The sequence below is a fragment of the Chelonia mydas genome, chromosome 2 (genome assembly GCF_015237465.2).
Source record: "Chelonia mydas isolate rCheMyd1 chromosome 2, rCheMyd1.pri.v2, whole genome shotgun sequence".
In the NCBI taxonomy this organism is placed as follows: Eukaryota; Metazoa; Chordata; order Testudines; family Cheloniidae; genus Chelonia; species Chelonia mydas.
In genome coordinates, this window is record NC_057850.1 from 93,245,230 (window position 1) to 93,266,566 (window position 21,337).

Consider the following 21,337-nt stretch of genomic DNA (forward strand, 5'->3'; position numbering starts at 1 on the left):
GAGTGCCATAAGTGAGCTTGGTGCTTCTGAAAAAAATGCTTCAGGAATTGCCTCAGAATTGTTCTATGGACCTTGTGAAAACAGTGGAATGCAATCAGCAGAGCAGTGAGTAGCATGTATGTAACAATATTGGTAAGGTGTTTCAAAGGCAAGTTCCGAGGGGTACTTGGTGCCTGAGATTCAGAGGTAGATGAATTGGCAGGAGTTCAAGCACAATATCAGCTGAGAGACTACTTACCCTCAACGTTCCACAAGATTCCATACCTTTTGTAATCTATAGGCTCGATGGCTGCAGTGCACGGTCATTGTGCCATTTTCAAGTGCATCCCCAAACTTTAGCTCATATCGAATGCAGTGGCTTGTCTCTAGTGAGGTGCACCTTTCTTAGCTGCACCAGTGCTCTGAAGTGGCTACCTATCCACTTCCAGCAGGATGCTTTTGATATCCTATTCCTCTATACCTCTCTCTAGGGATATACTCATTATCTATCTTGCGTTTAAAATTACAGTCTGGTTCTAAATTAAAAATTAATATAGCAAAGGGAATACTTTCCACTTTTCAGAAATATATCTTTTCACTGAAGCTCACTAAGTAATGAGTCATTACAATGAAATATGAGATTACAAAGGCATATAAAAATGCCATTGACAGGTATACAGTAGAAACAAAATGAAGTATATGATTTCTCCATAACCGGTTGTTGTCAGAGACCCTCATAAGAATAATCCATGGTACCAGCTCTTAATAAGTGACCAAGACAAATATAAACACACTGGAAATAACCAATCACCCAGGGGCAGGAGATCACAATATAATTACATTTAATATAATCTAGAAATCAAAACCTGTTAAAGTAAAACAAGCCTGTATGATTTAAGACAGGCCCATTTGGAAGATAGGTTAAAGCTTGATGGTGAGAATAGATTAGTTTAATGAACTGGAGAGAAATAAATGAAGTCATTTCTAAACAACAACAACAACAAAACAAGACAGGATTCACATGAGTCAGGGGAAAGTGGAGAGTGATTATAAATATAGGCAACAGACAGCTCAAATGTATTCTAAATATCCATGAGGCTCAAAACACAAATCCAGTAAAGAGTAAATAAAAAATTTAAGAGAAACCCAGCTCTTTTATGCTACCAGAATGGCACAAAAGGAGACACCTTGCACAAGAGAATATGGCTCATTATCTGCAAAATAAAGTTAGAAAAATGTCATAAGTGAACTTCACATACATTTCCAAAACACTAATGGCCAAAATCATCCATACTTGAGGGCTTCTATGCACTGCTCCACAAATTCTATCTTAAACTTGCCACTGGGAGATTCCCCACGGATAGGGGACTATCAATGGCATAATGTCACTATGGTGGTGTGTATATCCTTCCCCCTTTCCCCCACCCCCGACCCATCTATAACAGGCAGGAGGCACAGCACAGCTGCTACGTCCCTATCCCATCAGATGCAGAAACAGCTACTGGAGGTATCTGGCATTGATTTAGAGTAGCCTGTGGACCGGTCTAATTTCTGCTGGGACAGCTCTGATGCTGGGGCAACCCCAGGACCAGAAATGGGGTTTAGAGCTAGTTTTAAGACACCTTTGCCCTCCATCTTCTGGACATATAATGAGAGCTTATCATCCAGTTCCAAAAACCAGGACCCATAATTTTAAAAATCCTGACTTTTTAAATCAAAACTGTCCAGGTAAAAATAACTATTCTGAACTGAGACCACCATGAAAAAATCCACTCAAATCAATGTGTGTTGGGGGAAGTTAACAAAGAGGGCAGTTTGAAAAATCAGGCATAAACAGGAAGCTACCTTCATTCTTAATTATGGAGTGGCTACTTCTGCTCCACAATACAAATGATTTACAGACAAAGTTATGATATTTTACACCACAAAGCATGTTATAAAATTGATTAATAGAACATTCCAAACAAGCTGTTATAAAACATGCAGATACTGTTGATAAAACAATTACTCCTGTTTAATTCATGATGCAGTTAAAATATTAAAAAGCATGGTTTAAAAGTGGTTTACTTTTAAATGGCGCCTGAACATAAAAGAAAATTTCTTATCTGCTTATTCTTTTCTATGGACCAATTCTACCGGTGCCGAGTAGATGGCTCTCTACCCAGGGAGTGCACCTGGTACAAGTGACTAGACAAAAAGTCCTTCCTCAATATAAAAATCAGGGAGGAACTTACCAGTAAGAGCGGTGAGTTCTCAAAATCTCCAGCCACTTAGGGTGGGATCCATGAAGAGATTTACATGATGCAGCACAGAGCATCATGGCCCCTAAAAGTTAAGTACCTAGAAACATATCACAGGAATAAAGCTGAGGTCCATCAAGCCTGAGGTACGCATCTAGGCTCCCTATATAATGAATGAAGAGAGATAGGACAGAGACAGCAACACATACACCAAAATAGCTCAGTGGTTAGGGCAGTCACATGGGATGTGGGAGACCTGCATATAAGTCCCTCTGCTGCTCCACTAGGGTATTGGCTATTCTGGGGTCTCTCTCTCACCAGAGATTTCATCCTAGAGTTAAGAAACCTTTTCTGAAAGTGTAACACCGGCTGTTGGAAGGTGGGATCAAACCTGGGACCTCTGAAGCTAAATGCATGAGCCTCTACTGCATAAACTAAAAGCCACGTGGCCCTTAGCTAAGGCTGTAGCAGGCTCATTAATCTTTAAGTAGTCTCAGTGCCATTAGAAGGGACAGAGCACCAAACCCAGGAGGTGTGTGGGTTACAAAAGAATAGGAGACACAGGCTCCCTTGCTTCACTCCAGTGCTTGTACCTAGACCCAGCCCATCCCACAACAGAGCAAGGGAGCAACTGCAGAGGAAGTCCAGTAGTCTCAGGGTGGAGCGTGCTTAATGCAGCTGGAATCTTTAGAGAATTAAACTGAGAAGCTCTAGTAACTCTCTAGTGACCATGTGTGAACTGTGATTCTTCAAAGATTTCTAATTTAGCCAAATTTGGGCTGATTTTCATAGGGATGACAAAAGGCACATTCTTGACAAAAAGGCCACCCCCCGTGACAAAATCCAAGTCCCTGCTCCAAAGCATGCTTCTCAAAATAAAGGTAACCAGAATCAGAATATATATTTTCCCTAGTATCATTCTCAGAAGCAGTTAAACAATTTTGTCTGAACTATTAAAAACAAACAACAAACAACCTGAGGCAGACAGGCACGTAAAATTTCACCCAAATAGCTGGTGCTTGGGCAAAGTTATAAGCAACTGAAAACAGGGTCTTATAATATTAAAGTTTCTTGACATTTCCTAATATGTGGTGCTCCTAGCCCCATCTATAATTTTTTTTTAATTTAATTTTTTTTTTTTTTTTGCCTATTTGACATGTAATCCAAGGTGAAAATTTATCCCTTCAAGTATATCATTGCAACCATTGAATTTCTTATGTATGGATAAAGACTGAAATAATTTCCTATATAGGTAATCTTCAGCATCAGATTACCTGAGGATTAATTAAATAAACTGATGAAGTGGGTGAAAATTTAGGAAAGGTGAAATAAAAAAATAATTATAATAAGCTCAAAATGGAAAAATCCTGGATTAAAATGAGAAAAATCCTATTCTGAGTCCTTGACTTTGTTTAGAAGGATTATAGTTTTTAAGCACACATTTCAACAAACAAGGTTTATGATGAAAGTAGATTTTATTTGCACTTCTCAAAAAAGCTTTCGCTAATATAAAGTTCCAGATGGCAGGTTCCTAATCAGCTCAAAGGCTTCACAAATGAAAGGTTGGGCATGAGAACTGATAAACAAATATCTTTAAAAAAGAGGAAGTATTAAGTGACAGAGGTCAGCACTCCAACCTCTCTGCTGTTTTAATCTCTCTAACACATACAAACAGAAGGATAAACTGCAAACTAATTCAATTTAGTGATGGTGATGTAAAATTGGATGAGTGTTTATCACTAGCATAACTAGCTTGATGTTAGAGTCAGCAGCAAGTGAAACCCCAAAGGATTTCCATGTGCACATGGACCGGCTGGCATATAACAAATTAAATGTCATGCAGGGAAGGGAAACAAATGAAAGCAACACATATTGAGGGGGTGGAACAAAGAGTAAGAGGCAAAGTAATCAAGATGAAAATGGACTAGAATTAAAGTGAAGGATTTTGAGCCCTTGGAGAGATAAATGGACAGATCACAATAAAAATCAAGACAATAAAGAGAAGTGATTTAAAAAAAAAGCCAACAGAACATAAAGAATGATAATGCACAATGAGAAAATGGAATAAGACCATTTCATTCCACAATTAAAATATATCAAAATAATCACACACCAAAGGCAAGAGCAAGGTATAAGATTTTAAAAGGCAATTCACAGACCCTACTAGTTAATGCCTTGTATGTTATGAAGTCATTTACTCCTTTATAAAGCAAATAAAAAGTGATTCTAAAATGCTACCAAACCAGCATTCACTGGCAGAATTTTTTACACTCACTTTGCACAGGTGTAAGCAACTACACAACTTACAAGGCAGTGGAGAATCAAGCCCAATAACCTTGCAAAGGAAAACAAATTAAACAGCACAGGCCTGATACCTTTACACCAGCTGAGAATCTCTGTGGTAACCAATAGAGATATTCCTACTTAAACCTGCTAAGAATGAGCTGTGAACATTTGAAATCCCATACTTTTATAATTAATGGGGTATTTTTAAGTTGAAAGAAAACAGGACACCATAAATGGCTTTTACTTGCTGTTGAAGTCAAAGTGAAGTTAAGGTGTTTGAGAACTGGAACAGCTGCTCTCTGTGAATATAGACCAATGGCATGAGCATTATTCCTCTCATACAAGACAAAAACATGAGAAGCCATGCACATTCAGAAATAATTTCAACCCAGGTGGGAAGTGTTACTCAGGGTGTAATTTACTGCACAACTCAAATATGGCTACAGAAAAACACCTTACCTTTCCTTAGGAAAGGCCAGATGCCTTACAATATTTGGGGATCTACATGGTATCTGGAAGCACAGCTAGACAGTTGTAGGGCAGCACTAGGGGGTTGTATCATGCTCACCTGTAAACACAGTGAAAACTGTGGTGAAGTAACCAGCAGATGTTTCTGCTGCTCATAGCAGCTTATTTTGTGCCTCAGGCTTTCTCCCCAGTTCAGAATTGGGGGGTGGGAGGGTGAACACAGCTGCAGTGCATGGGGATCTGTTGAGATGAGACCAAATTTCCCTGTGGCTCCTCAGGGCCCTGATGGCCACTTCTCTGTACAGTCTCAAATCCGTTCTCACTTAGGCTCCAGTCGTGCATTGAGAACTGCAGAGCAGTAGAGGTTAGCCTGCAGTGCACAGTTCTCAGTGCAGGATCTGGGATTCATGGACAATGCAGTGATTACCTCAGTTTTAGGACCATTATTTCTCCTTTCTCCCTTCCCCCCTGGATTTTCTTTATGAGTGGAGGTTTCAGTCATTGACCAAAGAGCAAGCATCAGTGAAAACTCACTTAGGTAAGAGATGCCTTTAAAGATCTCAATTCTGCTATTGGTTATGTACATGCAACTGCCATAGACTTCACCTGCAATTAAATTAAATCAGCACACTTAATTAATGGCTGAATTTGGACCAAAATGTTTATTACAAAGTGTTTTAAACAGCAGTCTGATAATATCAGGAAGACTGTAGCACTGAATGTTGTTTTCTTTTAAAAATATATTGAAATCTGAGTTTTCCTCTCGGCTGCATGTAAATCAGTTTTCTGTCCCCTAACATCCATAATTAAGTTCTCAGTAATTTAAATTATTATAAAGCATCTTGTAGAGGATTATTTTTTTGTTTCCATGATTATATGATGATGATAAATCATAAGACATTCATCATATAATCATGATTAAAATGTATATCCACAAATGAGGACTGTAACAACTTAAACTAGTATGGATTTAATTAAGGAAATTAGGGGATTAGAAATACGATTAAGTCTGGTTTTTATTAAAAAAATATTAACCATTTCTGTGGTGGACGGTTCTACCCTTATTCACAGTGAGTAGTACTTTTACTTCATAAATTGCCCCACTGTGAGGTGTGGACAATCTTGATATGGGTAGCGGTGGGGTGATCTGTCATTGTTATTAATACTTATAATTGGGGTGTTTCTAAAAAATGAACTGCATATAACTCCACAATATAATTGATATATATATTTGTAAAACATAGTTTTGTACATTCTGTAGTATGTAGGCATGCATAACATTGCAAGAACCGTCATGTCATATACCCATTTTCAGCTGTGGCATGATGTATGTTATACAACAAATCATTACATAATTATGGTCCCGCTCATAAGTTTCAGAAATCCACACACTGGCAACATTGAACTGGGGAGAAGGATCAAGGTGGGCCTAAGTATTCATTTTATTTAAGTTGACCATTTTAATTGCTAACCATTTTTAAACATGGTGGTTGTTGTCCAATATAAATAGACTAAACTAGACTAGACTAGCATGGCTGCTACATCACAGGAGCAACCCAGGAGAAGGAATTGTGGCTCAATGTCATGGTTCATTCCCTGCTTCCCTTGCTCCAGAAGGAAAGCTATAACCAGCTCTGGGTTCTTAGGAAATGCAGATTCCTTCCTCCTCTCTACCTGCTGATTCAGTTCTGCAGGCTGGACATTGTATAGGGTAGACCCAAGCCTCTGCATATTTCCATCCTTTCTAGCACCTCCTCATCTACTTACTCATATGCAAGAGGATAATATTGGCCCGTAGAGCCTGCTCTCTTCCACAGCCAAATATGCAATCTGGGGATGCCATGTAGAAGGTGCATTATGACATGCATGGCCACAATCTGGCCATGTATGAAAAAGTGTTTTTTTTTCTCCAAGCTATTTTTAATTATTTTTTAAAATTTGTTACTGGACTGATTAAAAAGATTAATGGAAATGTAAGATTAATTGGGCCAGATTCACCCCAGATGCCAGGTGTAATTTACTTGTACCTAAGAGGGAATTCATCCCAAGGAAGAGAGCTTGTATTGCCACCACCATAGTGGGGGTAGTGAGTGTTACCTTTAAGCTCCAGGTAGGGATCCATAAGAACCCACTGACAAGGCCATTGAGTAGGATATGGTAAATCTGTGCACCTTTGACCACTCTGACCCCTATCAGCATCACCCATCTTATGAAGCATGCTGATCACCAACAGGCCCATCCCAGCTCAGAGGAAGTTGCAGCCTCTGTAAGCTTCTGCCTCATGCCCCCTATGCTGATGGTGACTTCTTCCAGATTTTAAAATAGCATAAAAGAGCATAGACCATGAATTCAGTCCAGCCCTCTAGCTTTGAGGTATATATTTTATACTTCATCCATGAGGCTACATAGTCTTTAATATTTAAGGGAATTTATAACTGTTGAATCAGCCATATTGAGGGATCCTGGTCTCTGAATGCCATCTCGCCCTGCTGCCTTGTTGTTGGTTTGCATACTGGCTTGTGTTACTCCTTCGAGGATGGGGCAGGGAGATCAGGACAAGATTCTCTTTCATGTCGTTGAGATATACATTCAATAGTGACATCAGATACAGTTGACTCGTGGTTCAGGAATAACTTATAATACTCCTTCCATCCAGCTTTGATAGCTTCACTGTCCTTGAAATACATTGACCTGTCTTGGGCTCAGAGTGGCATGGGTCCATGGGAGCATGGACTGTAACTGGCCCTTATTGCCTGAAAAAAACCTCCTCATGTCATGTTTATCAGCATAAAGCTCTATCTCCTTGGCATTTTCTCACCACCACTTATTTTTGATGTCACAGATTTTCCTTTGGGCTTCAGCATTGAGTTATTTGTATGACTCTTTCGTCTTCTGGTGTGATGTGTTATTTTGCCACATGCAATGAGCTTTTCTTGTCTGATTGAGTAGGCCCTGAAATCTCAGCATTGTTCTCATCAAACCAATCTTGGTGATGGCGGGTGACAGCCAATGGACTCAGCACATGCCGAAGGAATGGCAGTCTTTAATTCCTTCCAGAAATTTTCATCATCATCAGCTGTAGGCATAGTGGCAAACTTCTCTTGGAGATACTGCTGAAGTTTCTCCCGAGTCACTATATCTTCAAAGGACTTGATGCTGAATTTCTTTCATACTGATTTTGACTGTCCAACAGTCATCGGTTCCATGCATGACCCTTGTGATGCGGATATCCTTCTGATCTTGAGCTTTAACAACAACATAGTCAAGGTGGTGCCAATGTCTGGAGTGAGGGTGTCTCTAGGTGGTCTTATACTGCTTTGTCCAAAGACGGTGTTTGTGATGACCAGGTCATGTTCTATGCATTTGCACAGGAAGAGGATGCCATTGGAGTTAGCCTTTTCTACTCCTTTTCCAGAGCCATTCCAGAGATCTGACTCCTTCCTGAAACTAGCATTAAAATATCAGAGGAAAATGATCTTGCCCTCCTTGGGAATGTTGGTCAAGACTCTGTCGAGATCTGTATAGAATTGTTCCTTAATAGAATCAAGCGTTGGGGCATATGCACTGACGACAGCAGCAGACTTTTTGTTGCTGCGCTCAAGATGAAGAGTCATAAGACATTCATTGATTCCTACAGGAAATGCTGTAGGCTGACTGACAAACTTATTCCTAATTGCAAAATTGACACCATGAGTGCACCTGTCCTCTGCAGATTTTCCCTTCTAGAAAAAGGTGTAGCCTCTACCTTCTTCTCTCAGTTGACCTTTGTCTGGGCACCTTGTCTCACTCAGGGCAGCGACGCCAATGTTATATTTCACAAGTTCCCTGGTGATGATAGCATTTCTTTGTTCTGGCTGTACGTTATCTTTGTTATCCATCATGGCCTTCCATGTAGCAAAAGCCATTGTCTTTTTATAGCTTTGACCACAGGCAGCGTGATCCCACTGGACGTGGTAATCCAGCCAGGAGTACATGAGACAGACTAGGTTTAGGGAACCTATTCTAGCCTTCTCCCCATGTGGGGTGAGCAGAGGGGATCCTAAAGAGGACTGCTCAGTCACGATAGTAGCTGCACCCATCTCAGTCCAGGTGCCAGATGACCATCTAACTACCACCGTCTACATGCAGATTCATGGCTAGGGACTGCCAGATTCAGTAATCCTGTCCCCATCACCACTAGTCTGTCGCTGCAGGGCTTGGAAGGTTTGAAAGATGTTATTTCCCATGGTAGAAGCCTGTGCATGATTTCTTTTAATGTAGGGAAGCAGGTGTGCCTACAGCAAATACACGGTCATAGCAAGCTGGAGGTCTGGGGAAAGTCAGAGATGATTGGAGATCTCCAACTTGCTGCAGCCTTCATCCACTGCCCAGGGGGGCTAACAACATGCTGCTTGAGCCTTGTACTTATTGAGTTCCCAGAGGCAGGCAGGCCGGGCAGATGGGAACAAGCCCACCTGCATCTGAAAGCCCCTCACCCAGCCTAAGGGGAGAAGCCACAGAACCCAGAGTTCAAGTAAAGACCGGGGACAGGAAAACAGGACAGGAGTGAGGGTCACAGGGTCAAAAGCAGGGAGGCAGAGGGGGACACCTACCAGAGAAATTTGGACAGTGCCCACTGCTCCTTGAAGACATCCACGGATCCAGTGGACAAAGCTAAGAGATATGACTTCAGGGAGGAGTAGAAATAGGCCCCACAGTCGCATAGCACCTCCCCATCCAGCTTTCTCCTCCTGGTATGGTGGACAGCCACCTTGGCCAATGCCAGGAGGAGACTGACAAGGAAGTCTAGTGACTTCAGGGGGCCACAGATGTGGTGTGTGAAAATCAAGAGGTGTGGGGAACAGAGCAACCAGAACCTCAGGAGAAGGTTCTGGAGGAGCTGGAAAAGGGGCTGCAACCTGGCACACTCAATGTAAATGTGCACCAGGTCTCCCTCTCACTGCAGAAGGGACAGGTGTCAGGGTAGGTGGTGAACTGCACCAGGTACATGCCCATGCTCATGGCCCTGTGATGGAGCCACCAACTAATATCCCCATTGGTCCGGGGATCAGGATGGAATGCAGACTGGCCTACCAGGTGGTAGGAGGTCCCGCCACTCATTCCTGTTGGGTTCCTGGAAAGGTGCAGTTTCCTGGCAGGCAAAAAGGTGAAGAAATGAAGCATATGGAGCATGAGCGCATACTGTTGTTTCCTAGGTGTGGTTCAGAGATGGACTGGCTGCAGGTCTTGCAGCTGGCTCAAGTGTTGTGGAGGGAACAGCTGGGGGGCACTCACAGTTCAGGGACCCAATGCTGAGGTCCGGACTTTAACCTTGCAGTCGCAGCAGCACAGTGGCTACTCAACATGTACTACTCCTGCAACTACGCTTGCCCTGCTATCTCTTCTGCTTCCTGCTCCAGCCTGCTTCCAGTCTCTGCTCCAACATTGACTCTCACCCACTTCAGGCTAGTCCTTGCCTCCTTGCCCTGACTCTGACTCAGACACTTACCTTTGACTTGGCTTCTCAACTCTGACTTTGGCTTACCCCTCAGCGTGGTGTTCCTGATCCTAACTCTGGTTCTGACCTTTTGGCTTGGCTTCTCAATCCGGACTCCTGCATCTACTCTCGCCATTAGTCTATGCTGCTGCCACAAGTACCAAGTAAGCTCCTGCTCCACCCACTAGGTAAGCTCCTGCTCCACCCACTAGGTAAGCTGCCCATGCCCCAGTAGCTTATGCTTTGTGACCCAAGAGATGGGTGGGGGGACTCTAAGACAGTCAAGTACACAGAGGAAGTTCAGGCTGAACTTTATGCTGCGTGTTGTTTTCAAATTGCTAATAACGCAATAGGAAAGGGATGCATGTTGGATACTAACTCAGGATCTGTTTGCTCCTTTGAAGATGGAATACTGAACTCAGCCCATTCTCAGATGTTTTTAAAATGTGTCCATATTTATGTTCTCTACTTTATACCAAAAGCTCAGCTGAAGGAAAACTCCATTATAATTAATTCACTGTAGGTGAAATTCTGGCTGCATTGAAGTCAAGGGTAAAACTCCCATTGACTTGAATAAGGACAGGATTGTTTTGCTTTGTTAATAAAAGAGTAAACTACAAAGGCAAGCAGCAAGTTTCCCCCCCCTTAACTATTATTTCAAAATTCTTCACAAACAATAGTACCCATTAAAGTGTATCTGACTGTGACATTAAAATATGAACAGGTACAAACATACAAAAAGAATAAGTGCCAGTAATCGGAATTGCCAATATATCCCCATTGTGTTTTGTGCTGCTTAGTTACAGCAGAGCCCTTTTTAGAACTTGGCTTAGGTAACAACTGTGATCCTCAGTGAAGAAAACACAGCCTTCCTGTCTGCTAAATCATATCACAGGTTAGGGTTATTGAATCAAGTTTAACTACAGCAATTACTTTTGCATATTCAGTGTGAAACATTTCGCAAACACTCAAACATTCCAAATACTTGTTTGTTGATCATGACTACTGAAGAAAACCCTATAAACCAAGATTTCGATATAGCCACCCCACTCCTTAACACATATACCACATGTCAAAAGGAATCAAACCCCAAGGTCAATAAAGTGAATGGGTTGTTGCACACCAGGGTATATTTGACTGTTTGAGGTTCTTACTCATTCATGCTTACCTCTGGTACATTAGTGAGTCCTACCCATTTCTGTCATAGTGAATATTTTATGCAAACTCGGACCCTGTCTACACAACCAGGTATAATAACTGTGTTTAAGAGTGCTGTATGGTGCATATCAGTGTAGTTACATTGACATCAGTGAAGTTATGCTGAAGTACGCCAGCAGAGAATCTTTCCCATTATTCAGAACTCTTACCAGTTCTGTTAAATACCTCTCAGTCTGGAAGCTCTGTTAATGTGATGTTGGAATTATAATCCTGAATTCCTCTTGAAGTACAGTGGATTTCAATTGTAGGGTGGAGGTTTTTGCTTTTACATAATTATAATATTGTTCTTCAAGCTGGTTGAACACTAACAATGGTTTTGCATAAAATTTAAAAAAAATGAAGTTGATTTTGGTTTGCAGAGTTTGAAATCAACCCACTTTTGTTGTCAAAAAGGTCATTTAAACACTTTTCCCATTTACCAAACAACATTGTTTCTATCTGAAAATTAGTTTGGGGGATAAAAAATGGGAAAAAAAGTTTATGACTGGGAACATTTCACAGAAATTGGGAAAAAATATGTAAAATTTTGTGAAAAATCAATTTTTGAAAAATAGCTTTTTTATGAAAAAAATTGTGAAAAATTTTGGCCAGGTCTAATAGTAATCTGCAATGCAATAATATAATTTTAGGCTATCACTTCATTTGTTGAAAAAGAAAAGAGATGTTCTTAAATTCAGGTTGTTTCTTTGAAGCGCTAACTTGCATTAGATAGTGCCTTATGGTGAGTCAGTAACATGTGCATTCAATATATTCTCCCATAGTAAAACTCATTGAAGATTTCCCTGTTGCTGGCGTAAGCTGCAGGAAGGCTCTGTCCAGTGTTAAACAGTGTCAAAAACTTACTGTTAAGCAGGTAATTTTCTCTGCATGAATATAGTGTGATTACAATGGAAACTGCTACAGGCTAATGAGGTCTTATTCACTGCTTTCATGGCAGGAAATTCAGGAATGCTCAAAAGTTCCCCTGCACTTTTAAACAGATGGTACTGTGCAGTGACACAGTGCCCTACCACGATACCAACACAGAGTCTGGATGCTACAGTCTCCTGTGTATGTTGATGACATTTAAGATAGACCATCAGAGATTCCTATCAAATTAGTTTTGCTGAAGGCATTGAATTGCTGGGACTTGAAATACACGTTACCAGGACCAGCAGAGATACAGTAACAGTCTTTTATTGTTTGTTTTCCCTTTAGAGGCATAAATTATTGCTGTTAATGCTCTTTACTTAAAAAAATCCCCAAAAGCAATAACAAATCAAAGCTAGATGTAGAAAGATGCCATTTCACTAATGAACTCACTGCATTGGAAGCTAATTCTGACAGGAAAAGAAAATCATTTCCTAAAGAAAATAAATCACTGGAGTTTTCAGGTGGTATAAAATTAGCTTTGATTTAAGGCCTGGTTCTCCTTGTTCACCCACTTCACAGCAGTGAAACTCCATATTGGAGTCCTAGCTCTATATTAGGATGTTGCTCAAAGGCCCTGGTTGAGGCTGAGCCCTCACTGTACTACCTGTACATGGGAAAGAGCCTCCTGTGGTATTATTACTGATTTAGGCCACTGTCAACGAAGAAAATCAAGCTCAGTCTTTATATTCAAGTTTGATAGTGCACTAATACAAACAAATTCAAACATAACATCGGACCCACAATCACAGCGTGTGAGTGGATTGAGACTTAATTGAAGTCTATAATATTTTGCTATTCTGTGCTACGTGTGAGCCATTGAGAAACAGTTCTTCCCTTTACAGTAGTGAGAAAAAGGAATACTTATTTAATGGTGTGACAGATGTGGCTATTTCCTGAAATGTCCTTGGAAAACTTTATTGAATCAAGTTTAAGTATCTGTGGATATGATTTGAGGACTTCAATAGCACAGACATAGGTGAGAGGTTTTTTGCAGGAGCAGTGGGTGAAATTCTGTGGCCTGCGTTGTGCAGGAGGTCAGACTAGATGATCATAATGTTCCCTTCTGACCTAAATATCTATGAATCTATGAGTCCATTGTATTAAATGCAAAGATTATATATTATTGTGGGCCTGGAGGATTATAATGTAGAAGACAAGAATGGTCTTTTGGGACAATAAGTATGAAGTGTTTTTCCTGGGAAATATCTAGGGGGAGGTGAATGTAAATTTCCCACCTCTGGGAATGCAAAACCCATCTTCCCCAACCTATACCCTAAGGAGTGGGCCTTTGTGTTCTGATCACCCAGTGCAGGAGGCCAAGATCAAAGGCGCAAGCTTTATACAGAAAAATTGAACTTTTCATAGTTGTTCTGATTCTGAAATAAGGCTGTTATAAACTTTGTGGAGTTTGAAGGACTGACCCTCTTCAGAGCCTTGTTGAAAGTGGGAGTGATCTCTGGTAAGCTTATTAGCATATATATATATATATATTTTTATTTTCTTTTCTGTAACACTTTAACGTTAAGAATAAGTGTGCTTGTGTAACACCAACAGACCCCGGTCGTCGGGATCGAACCTGTGACCTCTGGAGCTTAGAGCATGACCCTCTACCCCATGAGCTACAAGCCAACTGGCTGTTAGATAAGGCTGTAGAGCAGATTCATTTAACTCTCTCTACGTGGTCTCAGTGCCACTAGAGGGGGCAGAACATCACACCCAGGAGGTGTGTGGGTTACACCTGCTTATAAAGGGCCGTGTGGTTACTTGTAACTTCTGACAATTACAGTTGTTCATAGTCTTCAAAGAGAAAGCAGGAGCCAGTTAGGCCCTTAAGACACTGATATCTTCCCTCACTCAGGCCCTGCTACCAGCGTGGTTATTTGTCCCCTTCAGTTGAGTTTTGAGAGCCACTATAGCTGGCACAGACCAGCAGTCATGAGTGAAAGAAGAAAACGCCCCACTGGGGCAGCATTCAGAAAAAGAAAGGAAGCAAAGGAAGCTTTTCTATCTAAGCAGGAAGGTGCTCTCCTGAGATACATAGACACACATGTTCACGGTGAGCCTTCCGGCTCCAGTGAGGATTTGAGTGGTGAGGAGATGCCTGATCTTCCAGTTAGTCAGAGTGCAGGTGACCTGGCAGCTACTGCAGCATCCATATCTCCATCTCAAATGGATGTAACCGTGCACATTCCTGAAGAAAAGTATAGATCAGAGAAGAATTTGGTGGAGGCGCAAGAAACAGCTGCTGCTGAGTTTAGTTCCTTAAGTCTAGATGATCGGGGACTGTGGACCCACTTGAGCAGTAGCCTGAGGGAGTTCCTTGTACTTCATGGACCACAGCAAGTGAAAAACTTCATGTTCCCCAAAGACAATAAAAATAGAAGTTTCCATCCAACACATTACTGGTGTGAAAACCCCAATGGTGACAAAGTGGAGAGGCCATGGCTTATGTACTCAAAACTCCAGAATGCTGCATACAGTTTTTGTTGCAAACTCTTCCAGTCTAACATTCCAGCCACATTGGGTTCTACAGGAACAAAGGACTGGAAAAATCTGGCTAGGAATCTGGCATGCCATGAGAAGGCAGCAAATCACCAGAGAGCCTTCCATAGGTGGAAAGAGCTTGAGATGAGACTAAGGTTAAAGGCCACCAGAGATGATCAGCATCAAGAGAAGATTGTATCAGAGTCTTTTTACTGGCAAAATGTTCTGAAAAGGCTCACTGCCATTGTGAGAATGCTTAGTACCCAAAAGCTAGCACTGCGTGGCACTTCAGATCAGCTGTATGTGCCAAACAGTGGAAACTTCCTTAAAATTGTGGAGCTGATGGCTGCGTTTGATGCTATATTCCAGGAGCATTTAAGAAGAGTCACCACCCAAGAAATGTACACACACCACTACCTTGGAAAAACCATTCAAAATGAGATCATACAGTTACTGGCAACAAAAGTCAAACAGAAGATTGTGGCAGACCTGAAGTCAGCAAGATATTACTCTGTTATTCTGGACTGCACACCTGACATCAGCCATACAGAACAAATGACTTTAATGGTGCGTTTTGTAACAACATCAGAACGTAGTGAAAATGTCCCTGCAATGGTGACTGTCAGAGAGCATTTTCCAGAATTTATTGACATTGATGATACTACAGGAGCTGGTATGACAAATGTGCTTCTTAAAAAGCTGGAAGATATGGGAATTGTGAGAGCTGACATGAGAGGTCAGGGCTACGATAATGGTGCCAACATGAGAGGAAAGAACAGAGGAGTGCAGACATGGATCCGAGAGTTAAACCCTAGAGCTTTTTTTGTCCCATGCAGTTCTCATTCATTGCACTTGGTGGTCAGTGATGCAGCATCAGCTTCTAGTGAGGCTGCTGAATATGTTAATGTAATTCAAAGCATCTATGTATTTTTCTCTGCACCAACTCATCGATGGCAAATTTTGAAGCAACATCTGGGAACATCCTCTCTGATACTGAAGCCACTGAGTGCCACACAATGGGAAAGTCGAGTGGAGGTGATAAAGCCTATCAAACACCAAATTGGGAAGATAGATAATGCCATAGTTGCCATTATGGAGGATAATGCTATGACAGGAAATGTTTGTGGGAGAACAGTGGCAGAGGGAAATGGAATCACCAGAAACATACATAACTTCAAATTTCTGTGTGGCTTAGTGTTGTGGCATGACATACTGTTTGAAATAAATGTTGTAAGCAAGAGATTCCAAGGTGTTGACCTTGATATATCTGGAGCAATGGAACAACTGGACAAAGTAAAGTCATACCTACAGTCTTACTGGTCAGAAGAGGGATTTCAAAATGTTCTGAAGAATGCACAGAAGTTGGCAGAGGAACTTCACACTGAAGCTATTTTCCCACCCATTCAAGAATACAAGAGTCACTGAAGAAGACAACATTTTGATTACGAGGCATGGGATAATCCCATAAGAGACCCCAAACAACAATTTGAAGTTGAATTCTTTAAGCAGGTGCTAGATTGCGTGATACAGTCAGTTGAACGTTTCATGCAGTTCAAGGAACACAGCAGTATATTTGGGATGTTGTACGATATTCCAAAACTCCTCACTATACCTGAAGAAGACCTACAGCAGCAATGCAGGGCCCTAGAGACAGTGTTGACATATAACGACATGCATGATATTGATGCGAGTGATTTAGGTGATGAACTGAAAGCCCTTTCAAGATACATTTCAGCAGGATCAACTCCAAAGGTTGTTCTGGAATATATGTGCACAAATAAGATGACCACCCTCTTTCCAAATGCTTTTGTTGCTCTGTGCATACTTCTAACACTTCCTGTAACAGTTGCCAGTGGAGAACGCAGCTTCTCCAAGCTGAAGTTAATAAAAACACATCTACACTCCACAATGACACAGGAGAGGCTGGGGGTGTCATTTGAGCTCCCTGACTCAGGTGCGAAAATGTTGTGGGCCAGCCCTGTGGACAACGAAGAAGACCAGAACACAAAGAACAGGATGCGGCTTTCTTGACAAGTGCAAATCCTTAAAGAATACTCCTTGCAATGGCTGTTACTGATTCTTGTGTCAAGTTTCCTTTGCCAGCACTAGCAGGTGAAAATATCCATCTTCTTCCCATTTATTTTTTGGTCATTTGAGAGATCAGCTGGTTAGCGTGACTCCTGAAGGAAAAGCCTTTATTGTTTAACCAATTTATTTGAGCATAAGCTTTCATGAGCTACAGCTCACTTCATCGGATGCATTTAGTGGAAAATACAGTGAGGAGATTTATATACACACAGAACATGAAAAAATGGGTGTTCTGTGTGTATATAAATCTCCTCACTGTATTTTCCACTGAATGCATCCGATGAAGTGAGCTGAAGCTCACAAAAGCTTATGCTCAAATAAATTGGTTAGTCTCTAAGGTGCCAACACTAAGGTGTTAGTCTCTAACTCCTTTTCTTTTTGTGAATACAGACTAACACGGCTGCTACTCTGAAACCTTTATTGTTTAATATTCAAGTACAACGTTTAATTTTTAAAGAAACCTTTCTTCTAATTCTCAGATCAACCTTAAAACACAATTGAAATTCATTTGCTGTCTCTGCATGAGGCCTTTATATTGCTGTTGTTACAAATGATAGGGTTGATCATTAAGCAGTTTTAGAGTAAGTGAGCAGGATAATTGCACTCCAGAGCAGGTGTTCAAGCAGGCTCAGAAATCATGGAAAATGCAGGATTGTTCTTCAGAGTCTTGCACCACTCACTGCCTCTCCTCACACAGGAGTTATTACTATGACAGTAAGAGGAAAATGAGGTTGGTGTATTTTTGCAGAAATTAACTTGCACTATATTTTAGATTACATGGTCGGCAGCAGCAGCCAACTTTCATAACAATACAAACAATTGTGTTTTAGCTCAGAGTAGTGCAGGTAACCTGCTTGTTGATGGGGAATAGGTCATACAAATAAGACAGAACATGCAGTGACTCATCTTCTTATCTCCTCATCTCAGCCTCATTTCAGACTGCTATTTGGATTTTATCGGGGCCATTGATCATAATGAATGCAGTACTACATGTGATCTAAACACAGACAGCCAACCCAGCCAGTACCGATGGAGTACTAAACTGATAACCAGACTCAGATCTAGGCCTGATGGTTAGTGAAAATGCATCATGGTCCAAATCCTGAGATGTGCTAAGTACCCACATTTCCCCCTTAATTTCATTAACCAAATAGCTCAATAAGAGATCTGAGTGTCCAGCATCTCTCAGGATTTGAGCCCATATGAAAAAGGCATCAACATCTGTTTGAACTGTATCTGCCAATATGAATGCCCCGATATTGATCATGTCCAGAATATATAGTAGGGAGAATGGTACTGCAGTGAGTTGGGCTTTCCTTACTCATAGTAATACCTTGACTATTTTTAAAAGGGCAGAATTTTCCCCAGTTTCACTTATTAGTAATCTGTATGTAGTCTAAAAGCAATTAAACACTAGTTGTATTCCAGTCATTACATTTCAATTCACCTGGCAGTTTATATTCAGTGCAGGGTTTTCTTACATTTTGAAATTTCAAAACAGTTGGAGCTTTTAGGATCAAAATTAATTTTAAAACTGAAAAGTATCATGCCAATCCACAGATCCAGGTGCCAATATTGTTCATTTTGCTCTTTCAGGCTGCTTCTGAGTAACATCATTATCATCATGGCAAATCCCAAAGGAACATGGCCTCCTTGTGGATCAAGCACCATCTGGGTCAATCTCTATCTCGGTGTTTAAGGTGATCTGGTTGTATAGTCACTTGCCATTGACAATCTTATTGCGCCACAGAAGCTCTTGGCACCCACCTGTTCACCAGCCACATAGCAGCATTCTTTGGTACACACACTTCAGAATTCATTGGTCATGTGTTCCAATAATACATCCACACCAAAAAAAAAGCTGTCAACTCCAAAAAGTGGGGATGGAAGCAGTTTGATAAGCTTTGAATATCCTCTTTTCTGATATTCTCCTGCCACTTGATATGGAGCAGCTAATGAGGACAAGAATTGAAAACATCAATCTGGTGTCCTTCGGACTTCCTTAGTGCCCACATCTCACTTCCGTACAATAGAGATGATAGAGTTCTGTAGAATCCACATCTTCATAGCAAGCTTGATGTCACAGGGTTCTCGCAGAGGCTGCTGTAGGGCCAGAAATATGGCAGTAGCTGCTGCTATATGAGTATCTTTCGAGCATCCTCCAGCACTTTCTAGGATACTGCCCAAATATTTGCCAGTTGCCATCTGCTTGATGTCCCATCTGGACAGGTTAATATTGAGCTGGCTATAATCCAGAGATGACTGCTGTTTGATGGTAATGGACGGGGACTTATTTTTATCAGAATGAATAACCAGACCAACATGTGCTGCATTCTGCCCAACTGAAATGGCCATCAGCTGCAGTGATTCACCAAACTAAGCCAACAAGAGAATGTCATTGTTGTTTTTGATATCTCAAAGCAGAAATGTGTTCAACTTAATGGCACTGACAGCTACTTCCTCAAGTGTATCCATTAATGCTGATATTAAACAATGACAAGAATGACATACATGTTGCCAAATTCCCAGGCAGACAGGACACCATGCTGAGGATCTGCCATTCACTCAAACACAGCTTTCCATTCCTATTACGGAGCACTTCTATCAATGACACTGTCTTCACAGGGACTCTTCATCAGATCCCACACACTTGCTTGATGAACTAAATCAAAGCCCTAATGAAAGACTATACATGGGATACACATGGGTTATTAAATTCAGCCATCTTCTTAAAAATCTGTTTCAAGGTAAAGATCTTATCAACAGTGGAATGACCAGATCTAAAAATCACACTGAGTATCCTGGCCTTTGCCACAAAGTGCACTGTTGATTTGAAACATTAGTATGGGGGGGTCCTACCACCAATGTAACACTTCAGTAGTTGCTATATTCAGCCTTATCACACTTTTTGAAGAGAGGAAGAATAATTCCTGTCTTCCAGTCATCAGGAATGGTATTAGTACACCAGATGGTCAGCAAAACTGTGCAGCCACAGTACAGAAATACTCTCACCAGTCCTCAGCAACTCAGGAGAAGGTGGGTCTACTGAAGCTTCCTTCCCCTCTTCAAGTGGAACTTCAGGCAAAGAAAAACTGAGGAGCATCTTGAAATAATTTTCTCATTGATTCAACTTATCCTGTGGAGTCTGGATGATGCTGCCATCCCGATTCTTTACTGAACAAGCTGGTGACACCTTTCCCTGCAAACACCACAAAGTTGAACAGAGGCCGAGGAGATGATGTTTGGTAGCAGCCTTTTTCTAAACTGGCTACCTGAGTCAACCACCATCATTCCTCATCTTTTTTATACAATGATTTGTTGACATTCCAAAACTAAATCTATTCAGACTCTGCTTTCACACTCAACAAATGTGTCTTTTGAAGATTGTAGCCTCTCTTTTTTATTAGCTGCAACTATAGTGAGTGACTCCTCACCAATTCATGGATGACATTTGAAGGGCTGAGGCCCCAGCATTGAACTGGCAGCAATCAGCACTTGAAACATGACCATTCCTGATCAAATGATAGAAGGAGTGAAACCTCCATCTCTAATATTTCAGTGATGTTGAGCAGTTCAGAACAGAAAGCCAACTGATAGCTTCATTGTAACAAGAGTCAATGGTCCATTAGCTAGTTATCTTTGAAGTAAGAGGAACGCTTTTGTCAGCAGAAACTGATGGTCAATGTCAAAGTCCCTCTTGACCATGACCATCAATGACTGTTAATGAGGACATGATCAATAACAGTCCTAGCGAAACCTTTTGGGCTGTACCAGGTCTGCTTCTGAATCTTTGGGTGAAGAATGAGTTAGTCAGTGATCACTAGTGATCTTAGTGGATTTGCACTAATGGGATTCTGGTTCTGAAGATTTATTCACTGAATTGACTTTGTAAAAAATGACTTTTGATTGAAGTAACATCATAGAATCATAGAATATCAGGGTTGGAAGGGACCTCAGGAGGTCATCTAGTCCAACCCCCTGCTCAAAGCAGGACCAATCCCCAATTAAATCATCCCAGCCATGGCTTTGTGAAGCCTGACCTTAAAAACCTCTAAGGAAGGAGATTCTACCACCTCCCTAGGTAACGCATTCCAGTGTTTCACCACCCTCCTAGTGAAAAAGTTTTTCCTAATATCCAACCTAAACCTCCCCCACTGCAACTTGAGACCATTACTCCTTGTCCTGT

General features: G+C 41.2%; 1 long non-coding RNA gene across 1 annotated transcript; it reads right to left on the minus strand.

Moving 5' to 3' along the window:
* Positions 1-2,235: 2,235 nt before the first annotated feature.
* Positions 2,236-5,332, minus strand: LOC122464508. The gene is made up of 3 exons (XR_006288602.1): positions 5,074-5,332; positions 4,750-4,804; positions 2,236-2,319 (listed from the first exon to the last, which is right to left on the minus strand). It is a non-coding gene; the product is annotated as an uncharacterized LOC122464508 (long non-coding RNA).
* Positions 5,333-21,337: the final 16,005 nt, after the last annotated feature.